We start from the raw sequence: 19377 nt of genomic DNA on the forward strand, positions 1-19377 counted from the left end.
TTGTATCTTCAAATTGATACAAAGAGTGTTTTTAAATTTACATACTTCTAACTATGACTGCATTAAAAAACAAAACAATTAAACATTAAATCAAGACACTGTAGAATAACTGGCCTGGCTAGGCTTGCTAACTTTAGAGCCCTGACTACAAAACTTAGTTTCTTACAGGACAATTTAGAATCTTACCTGAAGATTTTGTTTATACTTTTTGTTATTGTCTGAGTGCTCCACTGAAACACTACTCCAATTTTTAACTTTAGTATCAATACTAAGTTATATACCCACCCAAACAATGACAGCGCATTTATAAACTATAGCATGCCCCTTGGAAGGATGTAGTATATGAAAACTGCTAGGAATGCCAGTGTTTTCTCAGGTGGCTGATCAAGGTATTTCTCAAGTAGAAGAATACAAAAAAGATGCTTTTCATCATCTCCTTGTTTAGGCAGCTTACAAATGATAAGCCTTCTCATTCACTGACAAAGCAAAACCAAAACAAACACAAAAATGTTCTAGAAGATTGCAAAGATAAACTGACATCATGGCAGTTGCGCAAGTAGAAGTACAAAATGTGTATGTTTGAGATACTCTGGATTAATGAAAAAGATGACATTTACGTCTTCAGTGTTTTCACAATTCTGCTCATACAGAATACATGAAGAAATTACAAAACTTCAGTCTGTAAAGACTGTTTGTTCCATCTCTTTCTTTCCCACATAGAAGTGAAAGAGATATTTTTAAAATACTTTGTAACACGAAGCATTTAATGTAGTGACGAAGATCTGCTACAGGCCGCTCTGGGTTTGCAAGGCCTTTATTGTTGAAAGACTCCACACAATAGGGTAGTGCCCTAGATAATGTCTTAGAGGATTCTAATTGAATCTTTCTTCAGAGGCTAGAGAGTCCTACCATGCCCCTAATTTCTCTCTGTACACAAGTCTTCTACTGGTTACTTCTTAGCTATACAGTTGTTAAGTCCAGCTGAAAAACAGTCAAAAGAGTAGGCAAATCTTGCTTATAAAGCTATCTTGATATACTTCCCTGTCCACAGTTCATAGACAAGCACTTCTTTAAGCAGAGACAGGAGTTCACACTGCCCTTGTGCCATCACATCCATTTCAGTTTCCACAGCACAACCCCGTGGGGTTAGGCAGCTGCTTAGCCTCAGCAAGCTGCTTGCACCAGTTCTCTGTGAGGCCACAGAGTGAAAGTAAACAGGCAGGCAGGACAAGTAACCATGCTGCCTAACCCTTCCCTAATGAACACTTCTTCCAGCACAAAGCCTACCTCACGGAAACCAGCACCTGCCTTCTGAGTGCCAGTTAGATGGCTAATATTCCTTCTTTCAGACTGTGGTAGACGAGGTAAATGGAATAGCTCAAAACAAGGACAGCTATCAAACCAAGGCTGCAACATCCTCCTCTATTCCTGCACTCATTCTATCATTCCAAACATATTAATAATCTCCTAAGATCTTAAGACTCCTTTTTTTACATCATGAGACTTTCCACCTCTTCTACTTCAAGGCAGCATTTTTACATTTCTCGGGGGTTATTAACTGGCAACAGGTAAGGCAAGAGTAATAGAACAGCTACAGCTAGATTAAGTTTATTCTTTCCTTGTTATTCAGTAGGAACTAGAAGCCAGTTGCTTAGAAAGCTCAGTTTGATTTTGGACATTTCTTTAAAAACAGGTAATCTGTAGTGCTGAGTAAATAGTCAAATAAGAGGCCACCACAAAGCATGGCACTCAATGATAGGTTAATGAAACAAAGTATTCTTCCATACCTACCAGATCAATCTCCCTGGCTAAATAAGGCATATTACACAACTGACTACAGCAACAGGTGCCTGTCCTGAAACTACTTTAGCTGTTCTATGATTTTGAAAATTCTGCTAATAATTTATGCTAATTATTCTGCAATTACAGGATAAAACCCATTGCATTCATAGCAAAAACCATAAACATCTGAAAGCAACTCTAAATTTCTAAAATCTTTGTGAGTCCCATATAGTTGGAAACAGAAGAGTAAGTCTAGTACGGCAAAATCCTTCTTTAGAACATGTCCACATGTTAAAACTATGGCAGGTATCTATTTAGCATTACTTCTGGAATCACTGAATCCTATAAACAATCTTTTAATTTCTAAAATAGCTGTGTGTAACTCCCTTATTACCCTCCCCTCAGCATTCAGCTGAAGTATTTTCTCCCCTTTCATTTTCTAGAAGTCACAAATTCTTCAGTACAGCTCAATTAGAAGTGGGGTAGTTCCAGAGAAATGTACATCTGTATTGATGGTTTTCCTAGAATTTAGCTAGTCATCTCTCTATGATATTATTTTTAAGTCAACAATACAGAAGAATATGATCATAGGTTTCATTATGAAAAAAGAGCATGGGCAAATTTAAAGGAAAACAATTCTTTCAAAAAGCATCTCTCTTCACACATGTAAATTAAAACTGTACATTTTTCTACAAGATTCTACACGGCAGAACAAATTAATTGCTTGAAATTTGTCCAAAAAGGGCAAATTTCAAAGCATGACAATTTCAATCTATACCAGTGATAACCATAGCTATATTTAAACTAACTGTTCTACTGCATACTTTATTAATTTTTATAGAATCTGACTGTGAAAAGAAAAGCTAAGTGTCACGAGAAGAATGAAAATTTCTTTTATCTTCTACTTCTGCAGTATGTCTCTAGATAATTACTATATTCGTTTACTCTGTTTTCCTCTTTCACATTCGCAAAGGAGATGCAGCTCCTACTTCCAAAGCGGGGATTTAATATGAAGTACAATGCTGTTGGTGCCAAAATAAAGATTTCAAAGAAAGTGAAGCCAAACTATGGGAAATTTCAAAACCATGTATTTGTATTAAAAATAAACTGACCTTACATAGATAAAGCCTACCCTTTCAGTAAGCTGAAGAAGAAAGAAATCATAGGCAATGATGACAAATAAGAAAGCCTCTCTTCCTCTGCTATATAGACCCCTCCCAGACACAGCTCGAGCTGCTGACGGCCAGTCACCCCAGAAGCACTGTCTTAGCACTGACAGCTGCTCTTCCATAGGCCGGAGTGCTCAATGGCTCTGCCAGCACACAGCTTGCCCCACTGCCTCTGCTGTCAACTCCTGAAGCTCCCTCCTGTACTGGTAACAAGGCACTGCACACCTTCAAGGAGTTATGTAACAGTAATTAAAATGTTCAGAGAAAAACATTATGTACTTTGCATTTATGCTACATACAGGGCAAGAACATAAGAAAATAACATTTTCCTCTTGAAGATGCAAAAGCAAGCTTGACCATGTGACTATCAAGAGCTGTAAAATTAAGAGTGAAAAGCTTAATTTTTTAATTACTATAAAATATGCATTTTCATTCTTAAAGTCAGAAATACCTCTACTTAGTGTGAAAGCCTTAAGCTCATCCAAAAGGACAATAAGCCACATACCATTTTGAATATTCCAAAAATCCAGCAGGCATCATGAACCCAAAGGCAGAGCTTTCTTTGAAACAGTCATCAAAGATGACTGCTTTTCTTTGTGATATCACTCATTTACAATGTCCACAAATATTGTCTTCTGACAGTATAAATACAAACTTGACTGAAAACAAAGATTGATGTCTCCGCTTCCAAGGTAGCTTAAGCCTTAAATATGTGAAGATTAAGTTTTCCTCAAGAGTCAACACAGGTTTTTTGTGAAGAAAATTTAATTAAGTTACTGCAATAAAAACTCCTTTCACATATATATTTTTAATGAAGTGTACAGATGTACAGATGAAGACACTAGGCTTTAAATTTAAAGTCACAAATGTTCTATACAATGCCACACTGTAGGGTTTTGGATCATTTTATACTTCACTATGTACAAGTCATGCCATAAACATCCAGGATCTCAAATAAACCACCAGTAAGCTTTCTCTCTTGACTTTAGTCAGTAGGAAATTTATACAGCCTTACAAAGTACCATAACTTGACAATCTGGTTTATAATTTATTATTAAAGTTTAAAATCAAGAAAGAAGAGCTGAAAGAAACAACCACAACAATGCCAAAAAATATGGCTGGGGTTAACACACAGGAGGGGTTTTAACAAAAGAACTAGTGTGTGAAAGGCTATAAAAGAGATTCTTCCATTTAAACCAACTGCTAAGAAATCTGTAACAACACTTATGCTATGTAATAACACGTATTAAAAAAATTTGAAAAAAAAGACTGAAATATGTTAGCAAATTATTCAAAGGTGACGGCAAACAGCTTAAAGGAAGAAAAAAACCAACTGTGATAAAAGTAAAAATGTGACGAACTGTGGATTACTTTCTTTTCTCTTGCAAAGGAAATAGTTTAACTTGCACAACATGAAGAAAGAGAAAGAAAACTAGCTGATCACAACAGCAATCAAAGTTTCTGCAAAACTGCTATCTGAAGCATCCCTTTTAGCATTAATTTTTAACACTAGTTCCTTCTGGAAACAGAAAGATTCCAGGATTCAGTGCTTATCAGTACCTCTACCTTGCAGCATAAAAGACATCTACTTTTGTTACTTTGATTCCTATTGTTTTGCAGAAGTAAATATACACAGCTTTGTTTAAGAAAATATTTGGGTGTGGGGGGGGGGGAAAGGAAACTCACCTCCCATATATCCAGAAACTGTCACAGATTCATAGGAAGATACCAAAAAGATTTGACTCTTAACTGATCGATCATTTAACTTAAAAGCATGAAACTACATTGTCTAACTTATAAGATTTTCAGAACCCAATAAATAGGTTTTAAAAAAATCTTTCCAGTCTCAACTTAACTGTGATGCTCAAAAGACATGTGTTCTTGACTGTGTGCTTTTTGACTATTGAATTTTCTGCTTCACAATTAAAGATTTCATCCAAAAGAGAAGAATTTTTACTTTGTTTTTTAAGGAAATTCATATGCACAAACACTCATTGCAATCTAGGACTAAAAGCTCTAAGAATCGCACACTTAAAGTAAAGATGTTGGAAAGAAATAAATGTTTGATGATGTGTGTCACATAAATTAGGAGTTGAGTAATTGTTCTAGCATGTGAAAGATTTGTCTCAAGATCAACAATAGATTCAATATTTTTATTTGCACGCTGAATTTTTAATTACTCCTTAATGATTTCTAGGAGACTAGTGTTGCATGCAAGGAAAACATGGTCACAACTATGAACCCTTGTCCTTTCTGTCTCATGTAGATTTCGTTTCCTCTCTGCTTTGCATTGTTTCTTATCAGTTTCTGACTCTAAGAAACTCTCATGCAGCGGTCTGTGCTTCTCAGGCCCACCACATCATCTTTTGGAAAAATTAGTGATGAACTGGCCTCTGTAAGGATCATACTTTAAAGAAAGCTTCTGTATTAATACACTAGTTGCACAAATGAGGGGGAAGTCATAATCTCAGCCTGTTGGCAGACACAGGAGATAGCACAGCATCAATAAACCTCTATTTTTGCTTACATCTCCCCCATATCCAGAAAACATGCATCTTTTGTTGAAATCAGTATTTCACCTTTTCAGTATACATGGAAAAGGACAAGTTCTCCTTGCTGAATCCTTCACCTAATATTGCATCGGTCACACAACATGAATTTTTCCCGTCACTTTTACTTCACAGTGATACATCCTCTAACAGTCTTAATTTCTTCCACCTCTCACTGGAACACACAAGTTAGCTGGTAAAAAAAAAAATTTTTTCCCTGATTAAATTATGATGTGAAGTGATTTAATAGTAAAACAAGCTATGCAAGAAACATGATTTTGAGAAGAAAACCCACGAAGCAATACAATCCTGAAAATTATCAGTCATTAAATCCATGCATCCTATTAATATTCTGTACCCTATAAAATACTGGTTATTAAACAAGTTATCACCTTTGGAAAGTCTACTGCTTTAAATTTCACCATTTGATTGAAAATTGAATGACTAACACTTTTCAGTCTAGGACAGTTCAAATCTAGTCTTGGGATTACATGTTTTGAGAACCCTGGATTCTGCTGAGACACTGGTTTTTGTGAGAGTGTGTGTGTTCTGACCTGCTCTCCTTATATTTAAAGGGACACACTGAAACAGCAACCATGATAAAAAACTCCTCTGCGAGAGCATAACATCCTTCACAAAACACTCGGCTACACTTGTTACACACAAGCACTAAAAATACCAATTTTGTACACAAAACAGTTGAATCCTAGGTGCCCAAAATAAAGTTCACAAAAATAAAAAAAATTCAAATGAATTGTAATGTTGTTACTTCAGGATTCTACACCAAAGACTGCATTTATTGTCCAATCCTCACCCCTACAGAGGACAATCATTAAACACCAAAAACAAGCTATATAAAGCAGATGCTACAGAGGACCAGTACAGACAGAGTGACCTTTTCATATATACAGAAGTCCCATTACCCCATTTGTACATACATACAAATATACACACATACAGTTGAAACTTATGTGATAGCAACACAAAAATTACCCTGAGCAAACTGATCTCCCTACAGACAGTATACTATGGAGCACTGCAGGAAAGATTCAGCAATGAAGAGTTATTTTCAAGTTACTTTCACACTTTTAAAGCACTCAGTTTTACTTCCATACATTTGTTTTCTATTTTAGAAAACTATTGTGCATTTATAAGCAGGGCTGTACACAGCAGTAGAAAATTATATAGAAAGAGAATCTTCTGTGACAGAATTTCAAACTAATGACAATTAAGACATCTCAGTTTCTCTACTAGGTTTTATTAAACAGAAAAAAGTTTCCAGCACTGACAGAAATCAAGTGAAAAACAAGCATATCACCTACTTTTGAGTTCAAGAAGTTTCCTTCACAGAAACTAAGTTTTGCACTACTGTTTCCACCCTATTCAAGGTGATATACTATGTACCGAATAACTTCACACTAATTATTTCAACATTAATTGTGTTTTGGGAAAGGACAGATAATTGAGATGAAGGGGAAAGCACAGACAACAAAAGTTATGAGTAGTTTTCCCGGTAACACAAGACCAGAACAAACAGCTTGTATGTATAGATGCAGCAAGAAAGACAAATTAGAGACTAGAAAATCAAAATAGATGAACTGACAAATCAAAAGAGTGAGAAAATGAATTCAGTATCCTGTGTTATAAAATGAGGAAGTGAACCAGCAAAAAACTTACAGAAATAGAAAAAAAATAAAGAGAAAAAAATTCCTAATTAAACTGAGCACAATCAGAAAGACAAAAAAGGCCTAAAAATACCAAGAGGGACTACATGCAATTTATTCATTAACTGCATCACCTCTTAATGTTACAAGTCAACAAAATACTTGGATGCTATATTCTTTTCATTTTCAGTGGTCTTTGGAATCACTGCACCACCATGCATTTCATGCTGACTCCTGAACAGTATTTATGTTTAGCCTAGAAAACATTATGGTTAAAAGCCTGAAGACATAGAATCATTTAGGTTGGAAAAGACCTTTAAGATAGGGGAGTCTGTATCTCAAAGTGTTGAAGCATAATTTACACATTCAAATGCAGTGTGAAGTATGTTATCACTCTGGACATGTGTAAAAATGTGCCTTGAATTCTTGCTTTAAAAATGTTTATTGTGTTTTCCAAAGAACTGCAGTCTAGGAATCACCTAGTAAGATGGATCAAAAGCTGGAGCAATACTCTAAAATTTTGTCACATCCTTCTCATGCGCCACTTCAGTTGTATCTACCATGCAACCTACCGACAAGGGAAGGGTTACCATTCCCTGATCTTGCCATACAGTGGTAAGATTTGATTTCTGCCTATATGTGAACTAGTTTTAGATCATCCTTATTCCTGTGACTAATGCAATCCACTTTCCAAGAAAACAGTAACATCTCATTTAAATAGTAGAATCCTAATAGAGAGCACTGAGCCCACCATACACCTCTCTAGCTGTATGAAGTATGTGCACTTTCACAAACTGCACATGTGTAAACACAATTCTGATTCCTTTGCTTCTACTACTCACTGTGCAGAAAGAATAATTTATCATCTCCTTGACTTTAAATGCCCATGTCATAGACCATCTCTTTTAATGAATAAGAATGGCAACAAGTTAAAGTACTAGTAGTTCAGTGTGATTAAGGAAGTTAATTGCAAAGATAATGGTTGGTTTATTGAATCTTATGAGCATTCATTCCATTGGCTTTCACAAGAAATTCAGGGTGTGGTTTCCTGGTCAGTTTAAGCTGATCTATAGCTAGAGAGAGCAAAGGCAGTCATGTCATTCCTCACCCTCGTGTTTTCACAGCTCTCATCACAGTGACTAACAACTGCAAGGCAGCATGGTACCAGAATAATTTATTTTACCATGCAGTTCACATATGACATTTGCTACACTATGAGGGAGGTGTAGAAATGCACTGTTGAGGATGGTGCTGCTCTTTTGGCAGCAGACCTGAGTTTCAACAACTTCAGCCAAGAGGGAAACAGCAAGAGCAGGGAAGAATGGTATCAACAGGAGTAGACAAAATACTTTTTCACCTACCCACTCTGCAAAGAGTTTTCAAAAATGCTGCCTCTAACTCCAACGTAAAACGCACGTCCACAGACCTGAAGAAATAGGAACAATTTTCACATGCTGAAATGAGAAAAGAGAAATTTAAAAAGTCTCTTAAATATAGTTTTCATAAAAAATATGCAGCACCAAATGAAACTGTAAGTACAAAATATACACAATGGTCAAAAGCAGGAGAACCAAAAGCAAAAGTGCAGTTACATGCAACAGTTAATAAGTGCATAAGAATTACGAACTGCAACTTGAAACAACAGCTGCAGGCATAATTTTATGATATAACTAACTCTCATCCTGTTTTGACACATGTTTTGTTTAATTGGGATATTCTCTAAAAGAAAGTTGACAAACACACACTTGTGCTTATCACTTAGCACAGGATTAGTTCAGCAGAAAACCTGATAAATACTCCCTGGTAGAACCCAAATCAACTCCTTATCTCCCTGGACAGGGTATACAAAGCAGATTAATTGTCTTGACTACAGACCAAATCAAATGAACAGCAATTTGACAACTGCCAGGGAAACTAAGAGATTTATTCATATTTTGCTGTTTTCATGTTTCTGATTGTGATAGATTATTTCCATTTCTGATTATATCAGACAGTAGTAGTAAACAAGATTTGGGAGTGAACAGCATAGTGAACAAGTTCAGGAGAGATAATTTCATTCATACCTGGCTATACTACCTGTTTTCCACAAGCACCTAACTCAAAGTGGGTTAAAAACAGGTATTTATGAAGCAACTATAGCAAAAAAACTATGTAATTCTATGTAAAATATAAATTTTTAAAAAAAGCTTCTGAGACAGAAATCTATGGATAATAAGAAGGAAGTGGTTGATGACCCTTAAAAAGCTTGAGCATTATCTTCCAAAATTCCAAAGTCTTGTTACCTGAAGATTTAATCTGGCACCAGAATGACTGGATTTAATTTGAAAATGAAACACCGCTGGTGTGTATAGTGTTGTTACTGGGTTTCCCTCTTACTAATCCACAAGGAGGCCACTAACCTCAACTATAAACACCCATAGGTTTAGGTACATATCTGGTCTGCTTTTGATAGCCAACAAAAAATTACAGTTCATGCCACTCTGTTTCTTTAAATTTTTAAGTTTAACTTGAGTCACATATTCCTGCTAACAAAATAAGCTTAAAGAACCAATTTCTTTGCCATAAAACTGAAATTCTCACAGCTTTTCACAGAAATTTTCTGATCCAAATAAAAATTATTTTTCTGTGCTTACTTTTACATATTCTCACCCTTATTAAATATAAGGTTTGGATCTAAATTAGCCTCAGCATTCCACAGAAAGAAATTATTTTTATTTAAGAAATTAAATTTATTTCTGTATTAAAGCAGCATGAAGTGTAATTTTTTTTTTTTTTTTTTTTTTTTTTTTTTTTTTTTTTTTTTAGTTTTTGATTAAATGCCCTTGAAAATAAAAAGTCACAAGACAGTTTCTGAAAATTTTGTTTTACTTTAGGTTTACAAGGGCAGTTTTAACCAACACCTCAATAGCTTGCATTTTCAACTAACAGTTTGGAGATCAACCAATGGCATTCGATTCTCAGAAGGTATTTAGCATCTTCTAACAAAAAAAGAACATTTCCAAATCACTCAAAAACTTCCTGAAGTGTCACAGGCAGCACTTAGCATCTCAGAGCATACTCAAACTTGCAGTTATCACCAACCACCTGTATCTTCACTGAAACACATAAAGGCTCTACTTCAGAAAATTTCTTTTAAAACACTCAGTTTATGTTTACACCTTTAATATGTCTCTAGTCTTTGTTTCACTCTCTCAAAAGGAAGGTATTTAGGGAGGTTCTACCTTGCAACGTTAGATTTGTACAGTTTAAGAACTACATATATTTTACCTGCATCATTTCTACCCAGAAACAATGTCAACATAAGTTATCTTTTTAGTATTTCGGGGCTGATACATGACTCTTCTTCCCTCCTTTCTCAACTGAAATAATAAAACCTTCATGAAAATTAAGAAAAAAATACTTTAGAAAAGCGGTCATCATACTAATTGTATGACAGGAATCCTACACCCACATTAGATAGCAATTCCACAACTTAAAAAAAAAGAAAAAAAAAAACAACACCAAAAAAGCATCCCTGCATTCTCAAACAGAACACAGGAAAAACAAAATTACAAGTTCCTCTACAAGCACATTTGACAAATTAATAAAAGAAATATTCTCACTCCAGTGAGAACTTTCTTAATTTTCTCTTAAAGTTTTGCACAAATATGAAAAATGCTGATCATAGCAGAATTACTCAGTATAAATTTTAATTATATTCTTCAAAAATATACCTCTTTAGACTATTTGCTGCTTCATTAATCAGCATTTATAAAAGACTTTTCTCATCAATATGTCTCCCTATAAAGGCTTCTACTACCACAGTGTGTTAAAAGGTGTCAGGAAATTTTTTGAATCACAAGGAAAAAGAAGCCTTAACTTCTGTATCAGAATACTTAGATTTTAAGAACAGCAAAGGTCTTACAAGTCACCAACATGCAGGACACAAGTTTAAGTTAGTGTAACATCTGCATCTTTGCATGAAGTTGGAAGCGCTGACTTCCGTGAACATTTCACCTCTGCATACAGTTACAATGAAAAAAATAAACATTGGGCATGGTTAGTTTCCTGGGACAGCTGAATTTCCCACCATGGCCAAGACATTGGATTTTGAAATATCAATAGGTAAAGGAAAAATATCAGCAATCAAATTTTCACTTAAAAAGTAGCCAGGGAAGTTAGCACACAATGAACTTGGGTTTATTACTTAGTTTACTTAGTTTCAAGTTGCAAAACTTTATCAAGACATAAAACAGCCAGCTACCGTCACACTATCCCAGCAGTGGGAGCACAATAAATTCAGACTTGTTTAAAATATTTTTATCTTCTGAGGACTACAATGCTGTAGAAACTTCATCCCTGTAGCAATCTGCTGCATAGTCAAGGCTTTCAGTAAGGTCTATAAAAATGCATTACATGAATAACCATCCTGATTATTGATTAACCCCGCAGAATAGATGTCAATCAGTTCGTTTCCACATATGCACTTCAACCAGGCACCAGCGACAAGGCGAATAGCAGCGTCTCCACGTTTTCTCTGCTACAGACAAGCACCCCCCAGACTCGGGGTACTAAACTTCAACTACCACGTGAAACCGCAAATACCCAAAAACTCATCGCGATCCACCGCTAACCCGCGCGCCAAAGGATTTTTTACCACCTTATTAGGGGTAACTCCGTAATAAAGTTTAAAACCCGGGCAGGCCCCGAGCAGCGGCCGGCACCTCCGCCCCGCGGAGGGTCGGGAGCGCGTCCAGCCCCGCCGAGCGGCGCCTCCCGGCGCATCCCGGCCCGCGGCCCCCGCGGGGCAGGAAACCGGCCCTGGCCACGGCCGCGGGGAAAACGCGACGCCGGCCGCCTTAGGAGAAAAAGAGAGAAAAAGAAAGAGGAAGGCAACGGAAGCCAGACCCGCACGCCCTGAGTACCACAAAGTTCCCCGCGGCAGCGCCCGGCCCCTCAGCTCCAGCTCGGCGACGGCCGCCGGCTTCCTCCTTCCACAAGTACCTGGCGGAGCAGCCCTCGGGAATATCCCCACCCCAAGCCCGGCCCCTCTGAAACCCGGCCCCTCTCCGACACCCACCTTTCCCCTCGCTCCGCTCCCTCCGACGGGGGCGGAGAGAACCTCCCCCAGCCCCTCTCTCTCCACCCCCGCTGCTCCGAGGAAGAAGGAGCCGGGATGTGCAGGTCACCGCCCTGCCCCCCCCCGCCGCAGGCGGCACCAGGTGGAACCCTTGGGGCGCTCCCCGCGGCCAGGGGCCACCGCCCGCCCCTCAGCGCGGCCCCGGCGCGGCGGCGGAGCGGGACCCCCGTGCACGGCCCGGCGGGGCGGGCGGGGAGCGCCCGCGGGCGGGGCCGCCCCGGAGCGGAGCGCGGCGCAGGCGCACCGAGGGCCCGCGCCCCCCCCCCCGGCCTTTCCCTCCGTGGCGCCTGCGCAGTGCGGCGGTCCCGCCGCTGTGGGGCGCGGTCGGGCTATGCCGCGGCCTCGCCCGCCAGCCCGCCGCGGAGCACGGGAACAAGGCATCGATCGCTCGGCATCACTTAAACTGGAAAAGACGCCGAGGTCATCGAGTCTAATCTGTGACCGAACACCATGTCAACTAGACCATGGCACTACGTCCAGTCCTTCGTTAAACACCTCCAAGAACGGTGACTCTACTACTACTCTGGGCAGCCCCATTCCAAACTTTAATCACCCCTTCTGTGAAAGCGTTCCTCCTGATGCCCTCCCCTGGCACAGCTTGAGGCCATTTCCTCTTGTCGTGTCCCTGGCTGCCTGGAAGAAGTGACCGACCCCGACCGACCTCGACCTTCCTTCAGACAGTTGTGGAGAGTGGTAAGGTCTCTCTCCCCTGAGCCTCCTTTTCTCCAGGCTCAACATCCCCAGCTCCCTCAGCTGCTCTTCGGAAGACTTGGGCTCCAAACCTTTCCTCAGTTATGTTTTCCTTCCCTGGGTTCTCTCCAGAACCCTAGTGTCTTTCCTGCTCAGAACTGAAAGCCGGACTTGAGGCACAGTCTCAGCAGTACCCAGTGATGGTCAGGAGGATGGTCACTGTCCTGGTCCTCTTGGCCACACTATTGCTTGTACAAGCCAGGACATCATTGTCCTTTTTGGCCAGCTGGGCACACTATGGCCTCATGTTCCATCATTTGTCAAGCAGCACCTCAGGTCCTTTTCTGCCAGGCAGTTTCCTATCCACTCCTCCCCCAGCCTGTAGTGCTGCAAGGTTCAGGGCAGCAGCCACAGGTCAGAGGCTTCATCATCCCTTGAGGGCCCCAGGGTCCTCCTCCCCTTTGGGTCCCACAGAGCACCTGAGGCAGCCAGGACAGAAGGAGAAAGCTTGCCACTCACCCGGCATCAGAAGATGGGATTCAGGTACCAGCCCTGCCATGGATGCTGGTTGTGCTTTTCCTCTGTGTGGTACAGCCTCAGTGCTGGGTGTTGTGCTGTTAAAAGGTGGTCAGCCCCTGTCCCTGTAAAAGCTGGACATGTGAGTTTGTGAATTCACTGAACCACATGTTAAGGAAACTTCCCTACTTGACCAGGAGCCACTCTGGCAGTCAATCTTGCACAACCTGAGCTGGGATCAGGGCCCCTTCACAGCTACACACCCCTACTCACACTGTAACACCAGATTTCCATGCCATCTCCAGCCCAGGTTTCCCCGAGCAGAGTTTCAGAAGTCCACATTCCCTGGGTGCAGGGGACAGATGTCTGGTCCCCTGACTGGAGAGTAGAGCAGGAAGCTGGGTGATGCTGGGCAAGGTCTGGTGACATACTTGTGGCTCTGGGCAGTTCAAGAGAGCTGCATCTACGTCCTGCTCCTTGCCCAAGGGCAAGAGGTGCCCTGGAGATACCAGATAGAGACATCTGTGTTTCATGTAACTGCAAGGAATTGTGTTCTTCTGGTTATGTCCTGTGTAGGGTGGACTTCCCCGAGCTAACTCTTTTTCTGGGCTATGTTGTTAACAGTGTAGCCTCAATCAAATGGATTACAGTCACAGGACAATTCTTGAATGTCCTGTGAGTATGATAGATTTCACTCCTAAGAATACAGGACTATCTAGAAGTTTGTTTTTCTGTTCCCCCACAAACTACAGGAACAGGACAAGTCACCATGATCAAAGTACTTTGGGGAGTAGTTTTTTGGAAAAAAAAAGAATTTTAGTCTTAACATAAGGGTCAAAAATAAATTTTAGACATAACAGCAGACTCAGAAATTATTATGTTTGAATCAGTTATTATGAGAAAAGGAAATGAGAATATTTATCAATGTATCTATTTTAGATATGCTAATATGAGAACATACATATAAACATATGAGAATATATGAATATATTCAATATTTCCAATGTATTGGCATATATGTTATATATGTTAGTAATTACATTTTTATATGTATATAAATCTAAAAATTAAGGATTTTTGAGTCCTTTGAAAGAACTTTTCTTTAGAGGTCAGATTGTGAAAAATGACATACAGTTTCATCCCTTAGCACACATGTTTCTTGTTACAAGTTAAATATACAACGTAATTTGAAAATACTATAAGTGTTCTCCTGTAATTGCTCTGTACATTATAAAAATAGAAAGAAGTGTGTTTTGCCAGTAATCTAGACTTTGCTGCCATTGAAGAATGCTTTTAAATTAGCTTTCAACTACAATTCACAAAGCCAATAGAAAGTTTGATAGATTGTTATAATAGAGAAAGAAAATAAATCCTTTGTGATAGGGCCTGTGAGCTGGTTGCTAACACAAGCAGGGAACAACACAAAGGGAGAAAACTTTGATCATTCCCTTCCTGGGAGGCAAGCAGTGAAGGGGAGAAAGAGAGATAAAGATAATGTGAGGGAAAACACTTCTAGGAAGCAAACTTGGGCTTTGGGAGTACTATTCCTACTTCACCTGTCACACTTTTAGTGACTTTATGTTTGTTTTCAGTTTGGAAGTTTTGTTCATTTGTGGTTTTGTTTGTTTGTTTTTAATTGGTCCCCTTATTCTATTTATTAATTTCAACTTGCTTCTCTGATTTGTTATGTCTGTAGCTTTTCTCTTTTTCTCATTAATTTAAACTGCATTCTTCCTGACCTATGTCAAATTCATGTTTCTTGCAACTTTAGGGAAGTCCGTGGAGTTGTGCTCTCTATAACTTGGGTGTGTGTGATTGTGTTGAACAGATATGTTGTTTCCAGCTGCCTTTTTTATACATTCATATAAACTGAATGATGGTCTTGTTTACTTTAAAGAGGTATATAGTGTGATTTAATTAGATAGAACTTCAAGGAAGAACAGATATCTTTATGCACAGATCCAATTATAGCATCAGGGCCTGGGTGTACGATATTTTGTCTGCTCAGCCTACAAATATGAGTAGACAGATGCAATTAGCCAAACCAATCCATTTTAAACAAACTATGTTTATGTGGTATTAGCAACACCATATTTTACTAAAAATTACTTGTCTTTGATGTTATTCCATCAAGTTTAAAGAAAATAACAACTACTGTATTTTTCTCTTATTGATATTGTTGTTGTCCATATTGCTAACACTTGTTTACAAACCAAAACCAAATTACCTGGTTTTGTGTTTTGGAGTTGTAGTTGTAATTCCATGGTTTTGAGTGTTTATGACATAAATTAATATTTGGCAGCTAAAAGGTCTTCTAAGCTGCTCTCTATTCAATGAGGACCTATTATCCATTTTATGTAGCTCCTATTTACTCAGAATAATTGGATACATTGTTGGTTTTCAGGTAATTCTTCTACTAAAACTCCAGTTCTTTGTAGTATGTTATGTTTATGTAACCAGATACATTATATTTCTGAGAATACTATATAGTACCGCTTGTAGTAGGAACTTCTTTGTTTAGTTTCCTGGAAAAAAAAACCTAAGAGATTTATTAACAGGGTAGTCATTGACTAGGTCATTTGACTTGCTGCAGCCTGACAACACAAGGCTTTCAACTAGAGACTGTAGCTCAAGAAATAAAAGTCCTTATTAAACCCTGCAATTCACTGCAATTTTACCATCTCCTCAGCTGTTGTGGTGCAACTAAACTGCAAAGTCACTCCACAATCTGCATTTAAAAAGGTAACTTCCTCCACCTTTTTTGGTTTATTATAGGATTAATACAGTAGTGTAGAACAGCAGACATCTGGAAAGAGCAGCCATGGACTTCCATGGTCCTACCCCTCTCAGGTTTACTGTGCACTGTACAGGCTGGCAGCTCCTCTAGGGTATGGCTACTCCCCCAAACTGCTCACTGCACTGAGTCAGAAATAAAGCTGCATCTTTGACGCTGATCATCACTTCTGGAGAGAAGCAAAAGTAGATGCTTTCTCTGACTAAACCAGTTCCTTTAAGGGAAATACTCAAAGTGACAGTTACATATTGTGATGTGTTAAAATACATGTGCTCTTGCCATAGTCATGCATTAAGTTACCATTAAAGAATTTAGCTACACTGTTTAACTATAAAGTCTGTAATAACCTCACATGAGGAAAATGTAGCATTTGAGACCGTGTTTAATTTCCTGATTTCAATGCAGAATCATTCTAAGATCACAGTAAACCTAAATAGCATTTATTGGCACATGGCAACAAATTAATATATGTCTGCCTCTTGGAATGTACTAACTAAATGACCAGTGCTGGAAACAACATAGCTAACGTGTTAACTATAGCCTGTTCAAATTAGTCCAGAGCTGGCAAGATCCTTGGATGCTTTAGGAGGTGGCAAAAGATCAGGTGAGAACAACAAAAGGCTTTGGCAGAGTTTGGGTTTCAAGAGCCTTGAAAAAGTGTGTAATATTTAAGAATGGCAGAAATTGAAAGATATTATGACTGTGTTTGTTGATATAAAATTTTCGATTGTTCCTAGACCTTAAAGGAAAATGCTGATGCAAAATGTAGCAAATTTGGGACCTAAAATTATGCTCGAAAATCAGTATTTGTGCATAGAACTGACAGAATCTGTAAAATCTAGAACATACAGCCCCTAGCCCCAGTGAGGTAAATACATTTTGTTTTTAAAATAAATATTTGGCATTGGCCAGTTCAGAGGAAACCAGAAGGTCACCCCAAATCCATGTTTAAGCTCAAAAGCAGCCATTTGAATCATAGAGCACAGGATCAGGAGACAAAAAACAGGCATAGAGCAAGAGGAGTACTTGCTGTTTCAGCTCTCAGGATAACCATTTTTCAATGCTGATAAGACAGTACCAAACACTTCCTGTTGTATCTGTCTGTTTTGCGACACTCTTTGTCCTTGGGACAAAAAAAAAATGAAAAATTTAATAGGAGTCCTTGCAGTGAGTATGGCAGCAAAGATCTAAGTCCTTTTCACTGCCCTACTCCCAGGATCCAGTCAGTATGAATCTTGGGTATGTATGTAATGCATCATTAACGAGGTGGTATGTTTTGAGGGTGCATCAAAAATTTTGGTATGTTCTCCCTCTAATTCACAATACATGCTTGGAGATGGTCAGGGAATATTATAAATCTTGTTTCCCATTGCATTTTTTATGCTGAATTGAGTTATTCACTGCCACCATTTACAAACCTATTAAGTGTTACAGATGTGACAGATCAGAGCATTTAAGGACTGTTATTAAGGAGGACTTCCAGAGGCAGAAGTTACCAATCTATTTGTGAGGACAGGTGGGGCTCTTGTAGGAAGGCAAGTGTCTTTTCATCATGGAAAGGTCAGGTAGCAGCAAGAAAAGGCTGGTTTTCCCAAAAGAAGGTTTGAGGAGAGCAGCCACAAGGCAGGCCAGGTAGTGGCCTTGGCAATATAGTGCTGTCCCCTGGCACTGGAGGCAGGTGAATCCAAACAATGATTCAGGCACAGTAGGGGCAAGAGCACCTATGATGTAGCTAAGCAGAGACTGAAGGCACAGACATGAGGTTAAATGGAGACTCCAGTCAGAAAATGTAGCTGTAGGCTCTGGGAGAGGCTTGTCAGAGAAACCAAAAGCTATTTGTCATCAAGGTTTCTGACAGGGTCATACTGGGTGTGGACTCTCCTGTTGACTCTGTTTATTTCAAAGGGAGAAAGAAGATGGGATATCAGGATGAAGAGAAGCCGGAAGAAAGTTTTTCATCTTCTGTAGTGGTGAAGGGCTGTTTGGAAGAAAACTAATGGTCAGAGTTTCCTTTCAGCAGAATGTTTGTTGGAAAAGCAGACATTGCTTTTGGATGAAGAAATATTCCTACTATTTTTCCCCTGATGGGACACAGAGTAGTGATATCATCTTCTATTGAAAGAGATTCCTCCCCCAAGCCTTCTGGATAACATCAAAACACTCTGTCTCATGTTTTTCTCACTCCATTTTTTCCCCAGATGGAAATGGCTTGTTTGCATTAGTTGCTTTGTGTTTTACAAGTACTTACAGTTATGATATAGCTAATGTAGCTAATGAGAATATCTTCAGGATGTAACAGTTTTGGTAATGAAACTGTGAAAGTTGGAGATCATTTGGCCTAGGGTTTCTTACCTGACTTGGTTGTTGACTGATTGCCTATTTTAAGCATCTACTTTTTAGGACGCAGACTAATTTATTGTACTTACATCTTGACATTCTGTGACATGGATTTCTGGTACAGCTTATCTTCTGTAAAACTCTATAAGTTTGTTCAATTTTTCATCAACTGAGGCTACTGCTGTGCCTAATAATGGAGAAATGATCAGATCTTTTTTGTAAAGAAGCCTTTGTACTTCATTGTGTGAATAGCACCACATGGCCATAACAGGTTTGTTGCCCCCTTCATGTGCCTTCCTGCTACATCTTGACATTACACCTGTGTAATAAATTTGTTAGCACCTCCGGGTGCCTTTCTTCTACAGCTTAGCATAACAATACCCTCCAGTGGTAAGCTTTTTTTGTTCGTTGCATATTTGGAAGTGTCAGGGAAATGGCAGAGCTTCCTAGATGGCCAATTAGCTGATAACTGTTATAGTGGAATATCATTATCACACAGCACAGTTTTTTTTCTCCCTGAAGAATTTTCTTGACATTCTTCCAGTGTTTATAGTGGCAAGTTTCATTAACGGACCAAATTTCCTATCAGGGCATGGCTCTAACAATTGAAAGAATTGAATACGTAAAATACTTATGTATCTAGCATACTTATACTATTTTCTTTTCAAATATTAAATAATCTGCTTTTGGTAGGTAACTGGCAATTTAAATTTTCTCAGTATTCATATTGTCCCTTTCAGACTTCGATTAATTTGAA

At 38.9% G+C, this 19377-nt stretch overlaps 1 protein-coding gene and 1 long non-coding RNA gene across 8 annotated transcripts in view; one reads left to right on the top strand and one right to left on the bottom strand.

The window, feature by feature from the left end:
- PTBP3 (polypyrimidine tract binding protein 3) overlaps positions 1–12363 on the bottom strand; it is a 46721-nt gene extending 34358 nt beyond the window's left edge. For 3 of the 7 annotated variants that reach the window (XM_063180854.1, XM_063180847.1, XM_063180851.1), the window contains exons 1-2: positions 12224–12363; positions 8526–8618 (exon numbers count right to left, since the gene is read on the bottom strand). The gene's annotated coding sequence lies outside the window, so the exon portion shown is untranslated. Of the gene's footprint in view, positions 1–8525; positions 8619–12051; positions 12109–12223 lie in introns of those variants that run through there. The other 4 variants (XM_063180853.1, XM_063180850.1, XM_063180849.1 and 1 more) reach the window with 4 other exon arrangements.
- A 278-nt stretch (positions 12364–12641) lies between these two features.
- Positions 12642–19377, top strand: part of LOC134431908 (uncharacterized) — a 34761-nt gene continuing 28025 nt past the window's right edge. The window contains exon 1 of the long non-coding RNA XR_010031142.1: positions 12642–12976. This is a non-coding gene — a long non-coding RNA (uncharacterized LOC134431908). The remainder of the gene's footprint in view (positions 12977–19377) is intronic.

The sequence above is a fragment of the Melospiza melodia genome, chromosome Z, assembly GCF_035770615.1.
Source record: "Melospiza melodia melodia isolate bMelMel2 chromosome Z, bMelMel2.pri, whole genome shotgun sequence".
Taxonomy (NCBI): domain Eukaryota; kingdom Metazoa; phylum Chordata; class Aves; order Passeriformes; family Passerellidae; genus Melospiza; species Melospiza melodia.